Below are 14,491 nucleotides of genomic sequence, written 5' to 3'. Positions count from 1 at the left end.
CTTCCTTGTGGTCTTTTAGAACTTGCTCTTTCGGAGGGAATAACGTTACCAGTAGTGTTTCAGAGGATTTTAGGTCTCATATAGATAACCTGTGTTACTGTGTTAAATTTGGGTTGAGAGAATATCGCCCCTATTGCCTTATAGTATAGGTGGTGGCAGATATTGTGATAGAAAATATTGGGTGTCAGAATCTAGGGGGGTACGTTAGCATAATTCCGTCATCTAGAATAGGTGGGTGGGAATTTCTGTGGTAACTTGATGAGTTCACTAGTATAATTCACCTCAGTGACGTGACCTATTGAGTAGGGATCGTGACAAATATCAAAATGGCCAATTCGCCATTTTTTTCATCGTTTCACTTTAACCAAAAAAATTTAATGAAAAAGTCACACACACTCCAAAAAGGTATCAATAAAAACTAGAGATCGTCCCACGAAAAATGAGCCCCCACACAGTTCAGTAGATGTAACTATAAAAATCTTTGTGGAGGTCTTAGGCTACTTTCACACTTGCGGCATGGACCTCCGGCAGGCTGGTCCGTTGGGTGAACAGCCTGTCGGATCCATCCTGCCGCTACTGACCGTGTACCCCCGGACTGCCGCTCCGTCCCCATTGACTATAATGGGGTGGGGGCGGAGTTCTGGCGGAGGCACGGCAGCGCACGGCGACAGGCTCCCGGAATAAAACTACGACATGTCTGACATTTATTCCGGCAGCCTCTCGCCGTGCCTCCACCGGAACTCCGCACCACCCCCATTATGGTCACTAACGGCAGGATGGATCCGACAGGCTGTTCACCCCTGACGAAACAGCCTGTCAGAGGTCCGTACCGCTAGTGTGAAAGTAGCCTTAATATGGCTATGTAAAAAAGTTTTTTTTTCAGTATTAAAATACAACAAAACCTACACATAGGTTTTTGTTACTTACTGACCCAGAGAATAAAGGGCACAGGTCAGTTTTACTGCACTGGGAACGCTGTAGGGGCAAAAAACATAAAACTGTCACATTTGTAATTTTTTCCCGCTTCCCACAACATAGTACAAAATAGTAAATGGTGGAATTAGAAAGTAAAACTTGTCTGGAAAAAAAAAAAAAGCGCCCTCATACAGCTATGTGAATGCAAAAATACAAGTTATGCCTCCAGGTAGACGAGGAAGAAAAATGAAAGCACAAAAACTTCAAGGGGTTAAGGTAATTTAAGTCTGGTGAGTGTTTTCCCTTTGCTGGAAGAAAACGCCTCATAAATGCAGGTATGTGGTTGCAAAAAAAGCTTGTGTCTTTTTTGGACCAGAAAAAAACCCGCAGCACAGCTGCAATGTGCAGCAGAAACCTCACTACGGGAACTTTCTACTGTGATAGGAATGTAACTTTGGGGACACTACTGTGAACGGAGCACTATGGGAGCATTCTACAGTGTTGACTCAGTAAGGGGGCATAACTACTGCGTGTGGGTAGAAAGGGGGCATAACTACTTTGTAGGCGCACTAAGGGGGCACTGTTTGGTGGCACAAATGGGACATAACTACTGTGTGGAGGCACTAAGGGCCCATCTTGTGGGGGCACTAAGGGAACTGGGCAGAATTGGTTGTGTAAGGCTACTTTCACACTAGCGGCAGGGGACTCCAGCAGACTGTTCCGGTTAGTGAACAGCATGTCGGATCCGTCCTGCCGCTAGTTTACGTGTGCCCCCTGACTGCCGCTTCGTCCCCATTGACTATAATGGGGGCGGGGCAGAGTTCCGGCGACAGCACGGCAGCGCATGCTGAGAGGCAGCCAGACTACTTTTAGTCCGGCTGCCTTTCTACGTGAGGTGCCTAATTTAGCAAATCTGACATGTGTCACTTTATGTGGTAATAACTTTGGAACGCTTTTACTTATCCAAACCATTCTGAGATTGTTTTCTCATGACACATTGTACTTCATGTTAAAGGATCACATTTAGTTAAATGTTAAAGGTCACATTTAGACCCTAATTTCAATTTTCATATATGTAGTTACTAATAACATGATATTCCAGAATCAGTTACTATTAGGGCTGTTTCACACGAGCGGATGCCGTGCGTGGCATCCGCTCCGTGAAAGAGTGCCAAGACCCGATGCAGACTGCAGAGGCACGGAGCAGTAACATGACTGATAATGCTCCGTGCCTCTGTGTGATCTCTTTACTCCGAAATCACAGTGACAAGCGCAGGGACAGGGAGAAGTGCACACAGGGAGAAGTGCACACAGGGAGAAGTGCACACAGGGAGAAGTGCACACAGGGAGAAGTGCACACAGCCCAGGCACTGTTATCAGCTGCTGGGGAGGACCTTGTTTTAATCATTTACACACAGTCCCTGGCTGTCTGCAATGTGACCTTGCAGCTGCGTGCTTCTGCGTCCTCCGTCCTTCAACACATAGACGGACCATGCCTAGCAACCCTATATTAACCCCTAAGGACTCAGCCCTATTTCACCTTAAGGACTTGGCCATTTTTTGCACATCTGACCAGTGTCACTTTAAGTGCTCATAACTTTAAAACGCTTTGACTTACCCAGGCCGTTCTGAGATTGTTTTTTCGTCAGATATAGTAATTCATGACACTGCTAAAATTGGGTCAAAAAAGTAATTTTTTTGCATAAAAAATATCATATTTACCAAAAATTTAGAAAAATTAGCAAATTTCAAAGTTTCAGTTTCTCTACTTCTGTAATACCCCCAAAAATTTGTCTACTTCATGTTTGTAGCATTTTGGGAATGATATTTTATTTTTTGGGGATGTTACAAGGCTTAGAAGTTTAGAAGCAAATTTTTAAATTTTTCAGAAACCTTCAAAATCCCAGTTCAGGTTTGAAGTCATATTGTGAGGCTTAGATAATAGAAACCTCCCAAAAATGACCCCATTCTAGAAACTACACCCCTCAAGGTATTCAAAACAGTTTTTTCAAACTTTATTAACCCTTTAGGTCTTCCACAAGAGTTAATGGCAGATTGAGAAACAATTTCGAAATTTCGATTTTTTTTAAAAATTTTTCCAATATAATAAATTTTTTCCAGGAATAAAACAAGGGTTAACTGCCAAACAAAACTCAAAATGGGTTGCCCTGATTCTGTAGTTTGCAGAAACACCCCATATGTGGTCGTAAACTACTGTTTGGCCGAACGGGAGCACATAGAAGGAGGGGAACACCATATGGGTTTTGGAAGGCAGATTTTGCAGGACTGGTTTTGTTTATACCATGTCCCATTTGAAGCCCCCTGTTGCACCCCTAGAATAGAAATTTCAAAAAAGTGACTCCATTTAGGAAAGTACACCCCTCAAGGTATTCAAAACTGGGTTTACAAACTATGTTAACCCTTTAGGTGTTCCACAAAAGTTAATGGCAGATGGAGAAACAATTTTGAAATTTCTATTTTTTGGAGAATTTTCCATTTTAACCCTTACTTTATTACTGGAAAAAAGGGGAACGTCATATGGTTTTTGGAAGGCAGATTTTGCTGGACTGGTTTATTTACACCATGTACCCTTTCAAGCCCCCTGATGCACCCCTAGAGTAAAAACTCCATAAAAGTGACCCCATCTAGGAAACTACGGGATAAGGTGGTTGTTGTTTTGGGACTATTATAGGGGTAAATATGATTTTTGGTTGCTCTATATTACTCTTTTTTGAGGCAATGTAACAAAAAATGTCAATTCTAAAAATGTTTCTACTTTCGCTATTTAGTTTTGTGGAACACCTAAAGGGTTAACATAGTTTGTAAAGTAACTTTTGAATACCTTGAGGGGTGTAGTATCTTAGATGGGGTCACTTTTTTGGAGTTTCTAGTCTAGGCTACATCAGGGGGGGTTTCTAATGGGACATGGTGTCAAATAAAAAACAGTCCATCAAAATCTGCCTTCCAGAAACCGTATGGAGTTCCCTTTGTTCTATTCCCTGCCGTGCGGCTATATAGCCATTTACGACCACATATGGGGTGTTTCTGCAAACTACAGAATCGGGGCAATAAATATTTAGTTTTGTTTGGCTGTTAACCCTTGCTTTATTACTGGAAAAAAGGATTCAAATGGAAATTTTGCCCAAAAATGGGTGTTTTGGCACCGTTTTTATTTTATATTTTTAACACCGTTCATCCGAGGCGTTTGGTCAAAGGTTAATTTTATAGCGACGACTTTTACGCACGTGACGATGCCCAATATGTATGGCTCTCAGACTTTGGAGACACTAAGCAGGCATCCTAAAACTGCGGCCCTCCAGATGTTGTAAAACTACAATTCCCACCATGCCCTGCTGATGGCTGTAGGTTGTCTGGGCATGCTGGGAGTTATAGTTTTACACCATCTGGAGGGCCGCAATTTGAGGATATCTGCACTAAAACTAATATTTTTTGGGGAGCCATAGTTTTTTATGTTCTCTAGTGGACTGTTGGGGATTATAAAAATTTTGTACTCCATGAAAGTGTGATACTCCCTGAAGCAATCGATAACGCAGAGGCCCGGATGATCGGGGCAAGTGTCACACTGAGTGGTGGTGTCCTTCCGTATGCCCCTCCTGCGACACACTCTGCACTTTTTTGGGGTTTGTCCCTTCTTTCCAGTATGGGGGACCACACCTGGAAAGTGTTGGCCAGGGACGATCCGGGCGCCTCCAGTTCCCGAGGTACTCCGGCCTGCTCTTTCCCGGTCCGAAAAGATCAGGTCCTTGAGGAGTGCCTCATATAATTGGAGGAATGTCCCTGTGCTGCCATGGCAGGGGGGTCTGGGGTCTGAGAGAAAGAGTTAGATAAAAATAAAAAAAAAATCCTAACTTTTTCCTTCTTTCCCTGTCTAACAGTGTCTCTCCCTCACTGACCCTAACCTACCTGGATGGCAATGGGTGCAGGAGGGTGATGGATGCTGAGTTTAGGGGGACGCAGGAGCTGGTGCTGGACGATGCTGCACGGTGAGGGTGCTGGACAGGGAGAGGAGTGGAGAGAGGAGCGCAGGAAGTTTGAATCTCGCGCCTCTCTCCCCTGCACCAATCAGCACCCTGGACAGCAGTGTTCAGCACCAGGGCCAGCACCGCCTCTCCAAATCTTCGTACTGCGATTGGTGGTGTGTAATCACGCCACCGATCGCAGTCTTTTTCCGGTACATCGGGTCACAGGACACCCGAATGGACCGGAAACGCAGAAAACCGCAGGTCTGAATCGACCTGCGGTTTTCTGCGATCGCCGATACGGGGGTCAAATGACCCCTTACCTGCGTTGTTACGGGATGCCGGCTGAATGATTTCAGCCGGCATCCCGTTCCGATTAACCCCCGCGGCGCCGGAATCACGATTTAAAGTTAGGACGTACCGGTACGCCATGAGTCCTTAAGGGGTTAAGCACAGGTAAAAGTAGGCTGTACAGGGAACAAAAATGTGGGATTAAGGGGTAATTGAATACACAGTGAAAAGTTGAAATAGGGCCACCAAGGAGATATTAATCGCCACAATCCAATACTCAAAAAAAAAAATATATGACAGTTATACTTTAATGGTAAATTTGAGTCAACATGTTTTACCTTTATTTATAAAACAAACCCAAAAGTTACCGAAAATGTGAAACAAATCACTGTTTTCTAAATTTTAATCTCTCTACTTTTAAGACAGATAGTGATGCCTCATAAAATATTTATTAATTAACATTCCTCATATGTCTACTTTATGTTGGCATCATTTTAGTAATGTAATTTTATTAGAAGGTTTAGAATTTTAGAAGCAATTTTGGACATTTTTATGAAACTTTCCAAAGTCAACTTTTTAGTAAGAGCAGTGAGATCCCCAGGCGCTGCTGTATATGTCAGGATACTTAGTTCACCATGTTTTTCCAGGTGAAAGGTCCTCTTTAATTCCCACTGATCTCTGACACACACTTGCATTCTATTCTCATTTCTCCTAGCTCCACAAGTATAAATATGGGTGTCATGATGAAACAGTATACCACTGGGCTGTCTATTTTTGTAGTATCATCATGGAACTGCCTGTGAGTCTTAGGAGAGTCCAGACGCCCCTTCTTTTCTAAATTTGATTTCCGAGCAGCAGTCACAAGCATCCTATAATGCAACAGGCAAATCCAAAATGATGTTATCATGTGTCCAGTAACTATTTACTAGATAATCTCCCTGCCTACAATACGCTATTCAGGCTCTGCGACAATGCAGGTAATGCTTATGTATAAAGTAACAGTATAGATGCTGTAGTGGTGGCTGCAGCAGCCAGAATTTCAACATATAAGGGAACCTGTTACTGGATTTGGCCCCTAAACCTCCACTGTGCCATTATACTGGAACAGCTCTCCTTTTGCTTCTGCTTGTGCTATTTGAAGCAGATAGCCTATTCCGCAACAATCTTAGGCTAAATGCACACAATCAGGATTGCGTGCAGGTTTTCTGCTCGGATTTACGTGTGGAAAATCTGCACTGTAGGTCATGTACATTGTATTCTGTGAGAATTTGAAATTCCCATGCACACGATGCAGATTTTTTCCATGCGGATTTTAAAATCAGCAGCATACCAATTTATTTAATTTTTCCTGTCCGGATTTTCTCCATTCACTTCAATTGGGACAGTAAAATCTGCATCAAATCTGCACCAATTGATGCAGATTGACCGCACTGATTTCCCTGCGAACACCTGCAGATTTCAGTGCGGATTGTCCGCACATAAATCCTGAATGAGTACATTTACCCTTAGGGTACATTCACACGACCATATGTGTTTTGCGGTCCACAAATTGCGGATCCGCTAAACACAGATAATGGCAGTCGTGTGCATTCTGCATTTTGCGGAATGAAGCGGCTAACCGTATGATACAAATGCCTATCCTATGCGGACAAGAATAGGACACGTTCTTTTTTTTTTTTGCGGTGCTGCAGAACGAAAGTACGGGTGCGGACAGCACATTTTTTGCGGCATCATTGAAATGAATGGGTCTGCATCCAATCCACAAAAATGCGGAACGGATGCGGACCCATAAATTTGAATGGGCCCTTACATCAGAGTTCCCCCTATATTGCTCTCTCTCTATCACTCCACCTCCTTCTCCTCTGCTTTTTCTTCCATTTCTCATCCTTCCGTCTACATTATCTGCAGTCTCATTTATCTGGAGCTTACAGAAATCCATTCAGATAAGGATGCCTATCCGTCAGAAAATACGCAGGTGCAGATTTTTACGTATAGATTAGGATACAGATCATTGTTAGGGCTCATGCACACGGCCCTTGTCGTTTTTGTAGTCTGAAAATCCCAGATCCTCAAAAGACAAATATCAGCCGAGAGCCTGCCGTCTTTTTTTTTTTTTTCCCCCCACAATACAGACAAGAATAAGACATGTTCTATTTCTTTGTGCCACAGAACGTTCATATGGATGCGGACAGCACACAAAGTGAAAGGGTCCACATCCGATCTACAAAAAATTGGGATCAGATGCGGACCAAAACCACAGTGAATGAGCCCTTATTTTTGATGCAGATTACATCCCCCACTGAAGTGAAGCGAGACATTCTACTTTGGAAAAGCTGCAACATATGATTTACGCAGCAGCATTAGTACGCTTTTTAACCCCATAGGATCACATAGGGGAATTCTTTATGTAGCGGATTTTTGGGCGGACTTTTCCATCACATGTAAAGACACGTTAAATAAAACTGTTATTCAGTCGCATAAGTTTCTGCAACAAATCTGCCATGTGTGAATTCAACCTCCTACATGACTCCTTTTGACATCAGAAATTTATAACGGATTCTGCGCCATAAAGCAGTCACTGGCCACCCCGAATACACTTACCATTGAGGTTTATGGCAATGACTGCGCTAAGAAAGGACACGTTGGCTATTTGGCACTGAAACCGCAACAAACTCTGGCTGCAAAAGTTGCCAAGTGAATGGCCCCTGAGGGGTGCAGCCAGGTGGGGTGGATTTTCTACAGTGGAAATTCTGATGATTTTGCCACATTTCTGCAGTGGAATTGCCGTGGATTTCACCCTAGGTCATGCAAAGGATGAAATATGTGGTGGATCTCTGCAGCCTAAATTGACATGATGTTTAAAGGGTTTCTGTCAGCAGGAACATGGTTATTAACCTGGCTGACATTAGTGATGTACTAATGTCATCTGAACATAACTATATTAGTGCCATCTCTTTTATAATATGCAAATGAGCCTTTAGGAGCAGGGGGGTCGTTGCCCCTACTCCTAGAGGCTCTGTTCTCCCACCTCTGGCCACGACCTGCTACACTTGATTGACAGGGCCAGGCAGCGCTGGTCTCCTCTTGCCGGCCCTGTCTGCCGTGGAAATCTCGCGCCTGAGCCGTCCCGTTTAGTATTCGGCGCAGTGAGTAAAGCCATCAGCCGGCGAGCGTCCTTCACTCACTGTGCCTGAGCCAACAGGCAACGACCCCCCCTGCTCCTAAAGGCTCATTTGCATATTATAAAATGTATTTTTTCTCAATAACGGCGGCACGCAGTGAGATGGCATTAATATAGTTATGTTCAGATGACATTAGTACATCACTAATGTCAGCCAGGTTAATAACCATGTTCCTGCTGACAGAACCCCTTTAAAATCTGCACCAGAGGTCAATTTATGATGCAGATTATTTTTTTCCATAAAGTATTGATTAGATTTCTTAATGACTTATCCACTTTGCTGCATAATCCGCATTGTGTGCAGCCACGCTTGTGGTACATCCATAAATCCACAGCATAGCCATGTCTCTTCTGTAGTGCGGCTCACTACTACAGGCCACAACACACGTTTGTTGATGTAGCCCTAGATTACTATTATACTGTATTTAGTTGTAATTTTTGAATGTTAAAAATTTAAATCTACCTAATACAGCGGACCTGTAGATTACAGCAGATTGGGCAGGAAAAGGTGAGTGACTGACCAGAAGTTCAGAGCAGCTTCAGGAGACATAACATATACCACCTTCCAGCCAGATCTAGGTCACAGGGCATGGCAAGCACAAGAGCATTAGAAGTGTTTCCTATTTTAGCCTGCACTTTAGGTCATGGTGAAACCAGATACTTGTGTGACCTTGGAGCGCAGGAGATGCACGTCAAACTAGGAACACTTGACCTACAATCTTTCCATGTCTTCTTGGATCTCAAACTACAGCTGCCCATGAGATTGAATGACATAATATATGAGCCAGAACCTCTCGTAGATCCTCCACTAGTGCATGTTCGGGGGGGGGGGGGGGGGGGGGGGGGGGCTATAACTCAATTTACATCCTCATGAGAGTTCGCTACCCATCTAAATCACAACTTTTATTTTTGCTGATTTTATCTTATGTCTAGTTAAAAAGTATGTAATACCGGTGCATCACGGACCGAGAATGCTATGTTATGTGTATTCTTTAGGCACCACTGCATTACCGTAGGTCTAATATTGTGGTAGTCTAGCGAGCCCTAGATAACTGCTGTCGAGCAATGCTAAGCCCCAAGCTGGATATTAGCGGAGCACCTGCCTTGACAAGGGCGACCCCTGATCTGATGACAGAACCTAATCCCTGAGCTTATCTATCTCACCCTGCACGCTTAAAGAGGACCTGTCACCTCTCCTGACATGGCTGTTGTGGTAACTACTTGCATTCCCTATGTAATAACAATTCTGGAACATCTGCTCCTTTATTATCCCTGCTAGAAGTTATGAATGAATTGTCAGCAGCTTGCAGTAAAGGTACAGATGGGTGTTACCAGTTGGGGGGTATCCCTGCACACTATGACACCAGCAGCACTGATTGGACAGAGTCAGGCACACCCATTACTGGTAACAGCCAGCAGTACCTTTACTGCAGACTGCTGGCAACTTATTTGTAAACTTCTAGCAGGAATAATACTGGAATGGCACAACATGGAGTCATAAGAATAGATGTTCCATAATTGGTATTACATGTAGCATTCAAGTAGTTACTAAAATTCACATATCAGGAGAGAGACAGGTACTCTTTAAAGCATATTTCACACAAACTATACGGAAGGAGTCAGTGTCTGTTCAGGGAGAAACTAATGGTCTTCCATGCAAGCTGAATCTGTTTTGTCTGCGATTTCGTTCAGTGTTTCAGTTTTTTTCCGTGTCGGTGCAATCAGTCCTGAATGCGTGCTTCACGCGCGTGAAGAAAAATTAATTGCATCCGGATGCCTTTCCGTTTCTCACACAAGTCCCATTCACTTTTACAGAGCCAGGGCTGCGTAAAAAACACACAATATAGAACATGCTGCGATTTTTCCTGAACGCAATGATGATCAGTTATAAACAACGCTCATGTACACATAGCCATTGAAATTAATGGGTCCGGATTAAGTCTGGATACTATCTGTTCACAACATGCATCACATCTGGCCAGAAAGAGCCCTAAATCCTACACTCCTACGCATTTCCTCTCTAAAGTATAAGGCCCCTTTCACATGAACGAGTTTTTCGTGTGGGTACGATGCTTGAAGTGAACGCATAGCACCCGCACTGAATCCTCACCCATTCATTTCAATGGGTCTGTGTACATGAGCATTTTTTTTAACGCATCAGTTCTGCGTTGTGTGAGAACTGCACCATGTTCTACAGTATATTCTGCGTTTTTCATGCAGCCCTGGCCCCATAGAAGTGAATGGGGCTTCAGTGAAAAACGCTTCAGTGAAGTCCGGATGCAATTGTTTTTCACTGATGGTTGCTAGGAGATGTTTTTTGTAAACCTTCAGTTTTTTTTCGCACGAGTGAAAAAAGCATCAAAAATGATTGCACCCATGGGGAAAAACTGAAACACTGAACACAATCGCAGACAAAACGACTAAACTTAATTGCGAAATGGTGTGAGTTTCACTGAACACATCCTGAGCGCATCCCGAGCCAATCCGTAACGCTCATGTGAAAGGGGCCTAAGAGGCTTGTCAGAGAGATATAGAACAGTGTGGCAGTGGCATGAACTACACTGCCACGCAGGCTTGATGTCTAGCATTGCAGTTATCTAGGACTTACTACTAAACTATTGCAATATCATATTGCGATACATCGCTTCCTAACGAACACACAGAACACACCATTCTGGGTCCCTGCGGCCCGGATATTACATATTTTTTATCTACATATCAGATTTTACTCAGCAAAAATAAACGTTATGTTTTAGATCTGTGAAATGCATAATTCAGCCCCCCGGTAATACAGTATATTACCCATGATTTTCTTTATGCAAATTGTCTTTTTCATTCATTCCAAATATCATTTATAATGCTTAAAGGGGTTGTCCAGTCTTTTACTATTGATGACCTATCCTCAGGATAGGTCATCAATATCAGATTGGCAGGATTCCAACATCTGGCACCCCCGCCTGAGGATAGGTCATCAATAGTAAAAGCACAGAGAACTCCATTAAACTATTTAACCCCTTAAGGACTCAGCCCTATTTCACCTTAAGGACTTGGCCATTTTTTGCAAATCTGACCAGTGTCCCTTTAAGTGCTCATAACTTTAAAACGCTTTGACTTATCCAGGCCGTTCTGAGATAGTTTTTTCGTCACATATTGTACTTCATCACAGTGCTAATATACATTTTTTACCAAAAATGTTGAAAAATTAGCAAATTTCAAAGTTTCTCTACTTCTGTAATACATAGTAATACCCCCAAAAATTGTGATGACTTTACATTCCCCATATTCCCATTAGAAGTTTAGAAGCAAATTTAGAAATTTTTCAGAAATCTTCAAAATCCCACTTTTTATGGACCAGTTCAGGTTTGAAGTCATATTGTGAGGCTTAGATAATAGAAACCTCCCAAAAATGACCCCATTCTAGAAACTATTCAAAACTGTTTTTTCAAACTTTATTAACCCATTAGGTCTTCCACAAGAGTTAATGGCAGATTGAGAAACAATTTCGAAATTTCTATTTTTGGGAAAATTTTCCAATAAAATCATTTTTTTCCAGGAGTAAAACAAGGGTTAACTGCCAAACAAAACTCAAAATGGGTTGCCCTGATTCTGTAGTTTGCAGAAACACCCCATATGTGGTCGTAAACTACTGTTTGGCCGAACGGGAGCACATAGAAGGAGGGGAACACCATATGGGTTTTGGAAGGCAGATTTTGCAGGACTGGTTTTGTTTATACCATGTTCCATTTGAAGCCCGCTGTTGCACCCCTAGAATAGAAATTTCAAAAAAGTGACTCCATCTAAGAAAGTACACCCCTCAAGGCATTCAAAACTGGGTTTACAAACTTTGTTAACCCTTTAGGTGTTCCACAAGAGTTAATGGCAGATGGAGAAACAATTTAGAAATTTCTATTTTTTGGAACATTTTCCAATATAATCAATTTTTTCCAGGAGTAAAACAAGGGTTAACTGCCACACAAAACTCAAAATGGGTTGCCCTGATTCTGTAGTTTGAAAAAACACCCCATATGTGGTCGTAAACTACTGTTTGGCCAAACGGGAGCAAATAGAAGGAGGGGAACACCATATGGGTTTTGGAAGGCAGATTTTGCAGGACTGGTTTTGTTTATACCATGTCCCATTTGAAGCCCCCTGTTGCATCCCTAGAATAGAAATTTCAAAAAAGTGACTCCATCTAAGAAAGTACACCTCTTAAGGTATTCAAAACTGGGTTTACAAACTTTGTTAACCCTTTAGGTGTTCCACAAGAGTTAATGGCAGATGGAGAAACAATTTAGAAATTTCTATTTTTTGGAAAATTTTCCATTTTAACCCTTCCTTTATTACTGGAAAAAATGGGTTAACAGCCAAACAAAACTCAAAATGGGTTGCCCTGATTCTGTAGTTTGCAGAAACACCCCATATGTGGTCGTAAACTACTATTTGGCTAAACGGCAGGACATAGAAGAAGAGGAACGTCATATGGTTTTTGGAAGGCAGATTTTGCTGGACTGGTTTATTTACACCATGTACCCTTTCAAGCCCCCTGATGCACCCCTAGAGTAGAAACTCCATAAAAGTGACCCCATCTAGGAAACTACAGGATAAGGTTGTTGTTTTGGGACTATTTTAGGGGTAAATATGATTTTTGGTTGCTCTATATTACTCTTTTTTGAGGCAATGTAACAAAAAAATGTAATTCTAAAATTGTTTCTACATTCGCTATTTAGTTTTGTGGAACACCTAAAGGGTTAACATAGTTTGTAAAGTAACTTTTGAATACCTTGAGGGGTGTAGTTTCTTAGATGCGGTCAATTTTTTGGAGTTTCTAGTCTAGGCTACATCAGGGGGGCTTCTAATGGGACATGGTGTAAAAAAAAAAAACTGTCCATCAAAATCTGCCTTACAGAAACTGTATGGAGTTCCCTTCGTTCTATGCCCTGCCGTGCGGCTATATAGCCATTTACGACCACATATGGGGTGTTTCTGCAAACTACAGGATCAGGGCCATAAATATTGAGTTTTGTTTGGCTGTTTACCCTTGCTTTATTACCGGCAAAAAGGATTCAAATGGAAATTTTGCCCAAAAATGGGTGTTTTGGCACCGTTTTTATTTTATATTTTTAACACCGTTCATCCGAGGCATTTGGTTAAAAGTTATTTTTATAGCGACGACTTTTATGCACGCGACGATGCCCAATATGTATGGCTCTCAGACTTTGGAGACACTAAGCAGGCATCCTAAAAACTGCGGCCCTCCAGATGTTGTAAAACTACAATTCCCACCATGCCCTGCTGATGGCTGTAGGTTGTCTGGGCATGCTGGGAGTTATAGTTTTACAACATCTGGAGGGCCGCAGTTTGAGGATGCCTGCTCTAAAACTAATATTTTTTGGGGGGAAAAAAATTGTTTCCGTGTCTCCAAGGTCTGAGAGCCATAGTGTTTTATGTTCTCTAGTGGACTGTTGGGGATTATAAAAATTTAGTACTCCATGGAAGTGTGATACTCCCTGAAGCAATCGATAACCCAGATCGGGGCATGTGTCACATTGAGTAGTGGTGTCCTTCCGTATCCCCCTCTTGTGACACACTCTGCATCTTTTTGGGGTTCGTCCCTTCTTTCCAGTATGGGGGACCACACCTGGAAAGTGTTGGCCAGGGACGATCCGGGCGCCTCCAGTTCCCGAGGTATTCCGGCCTGCTCTTTCCCGGTCCGAAAAGATCAGGTCTTTGAGGACTGCCTCATAGAACTGGAGGAATGTCCCTGTGCTGCCAGCGCTTCGGGATAGTACAAAAGAGTTGTACATGGCAACCTGTACCAAGTAGACCGCAACTTTTTTGTACCATGCCCGGGTTTTGCGCATGGCATTATATGGCTTGAGGACTTGATCAGAGAGATCAACTCCTCCCATATACCGATTGTAGCCAACGATACAATCGGGCTTGAGGACCGTTGCCGCGGTACCTCGCACAGGGACAGGGGTGGTGCTGTTACCATGGATTGTGGACAGCATAAGGACATCCCTCTTGTCCTTATTCCTGACCAGCAACAGGTTTCCGCTGGTAAGTGCACGGGTCTCACCCCTGGGGATAGGTACCTGGAGGGGGTGGGCAGGGAGGCCGCGTT

Source organism: Bufo gargarizans, chromosome 1 (genome assembly GCF_014858855.1).
Source record: "Bufo gargarizans isolate SCDJY-AF-19 chromosome 1, ASM1485885v1, whole genome shotgun sequence".
Classification (NCBI taxonomy): domain Eukaryota; kingdom Metazoa; phylum Chordata; class Amphibia; order Anura; family Bufonidae; genus Bufo; species Bufo gargarizans.
This window is presented reverse-complemented; position numbering follows the sequence as displayed.